The sequence below is a fragment of the Sinocyclocheilus rhinocerous genome, unplaced genomic scaffold (genome assembly GCF_001515625.1).
Source record: "Sinocyclocheilus rhinocerous isolate Xijiao unplaced genomic scaffold, SAMN03320098_v1.1 scaffold2648, whole genome shotgun sequence".
Lineage (NCBI taxonomy): Eukaryota > Metazoa > Chordata > Actinopteri > Cypriniformes > Cyprinidae > Sinocyclocheilus > Sinocyclocheilus rhinocerous.
The window spans coordinates 147,090-148,045 of NW_015655994.1; the positions used below are offsets into that span (position 1 = coordinate 147,090).

The 956-nt window shown below is 39.4% G+C and overlaps 1 protein-coding gene across 3 annotated transcripts in view; it reads right to left on the minus strand.

Moving 5' to 3' along the window:
* The window catches only part of mfap2 (microfibril associated protein 2), a 5,926-nt gene extending 5,412 nt beyond the window's left edge, over positions 1 to 514 (minus strand). For 2 of the 3 annotated variants that reach the window (XM_016526330.1, XM_016526329.1), the window contains exon 1: positions 384 to 514. The gene's annotated coding sequence lies outside the window, so the exon portion shown is untranslated. The remainder of the gene's footprint in view (positions 1 to 383) is intronic. The other variant, XM_016526328.1, reaches the window with a different exon arrangement.
* Positions 515 to 956: the final 442 nt, after the last annotated feature.

Here is a 956-nt window from a genome sequence, read left to right on the forward strand (position 1 = left end):
GAGAGAGAGAGAGAGAGAGAGTGTGTGTGTGTGTGTGTGTGTGTGTTGGCTGTTTTGTCATTTGCCCCAGGCTGTAATTCTGCCCTTCCTCCACCAAAAGAGCAAAAGCCCCCAACAGACTCCATGATGTCAACAGCAAACTTTAAACACTCAAATGATCCATTAAAGAATGTGTTTCAGATAACGAGAGTAACACATGACTAACTGCACTCATTAACTCGTGTAGAACTGTAAACTCTGTTCCAACAACAAGCTTCATTTGCACCTACATTAAACTAGGACTCAGACGACATGCAGACACGCGCATCTCATGTAAAACATTCAGATGTTGAATTTTAAAACACTGTATATAAATATATAACATAAAGAATGAATCTGCTCACCTTTAATTCAGTGCTTTATTCCTCGAGTGATGCTCAAATCTCAGCGTGTCTGAAGTTTCCGCTTCGCCCCGCCTCTAACTCCGCCCACCGCTCGACGCCCCGCCCACACGTCCCGCAGAGAATGTGAAACCTCTTCCAAAACCGTGAATATAACTCCAGTTTATCTTTATAAAACTAAACATGCCATATAAAACGCTCATAAAGCCCATTTCCCATATTCCTGTTTGTTAGTTCGTGTTTAAATCACTTATTTTCGTTAGGTAGTTGCTCATCACGTGACTCCGAGTCTCCGAACCGCTTTCACTTCAGTTTCTTCAATTCGAAATAACTGTTTTTGTTAAATATAGTGGATTAAAAAGTACGATATAATGCTTTGGAATGTAGTGAAGTAAAGTTTACCAAAATAAAAGTGCAGAAACACGAGTTAAGTACAGTAACGAATTAAAAATGCCCGCCACAGCAAATAAAATCAATACTTTATATGTAGCAGCTGACAGTAAATAGTAAAGCAGAAGCATTGTCCTCTTTCTAGTGTTTCTAAAACACACACTAATGAAGCTGGAAATTAGACTG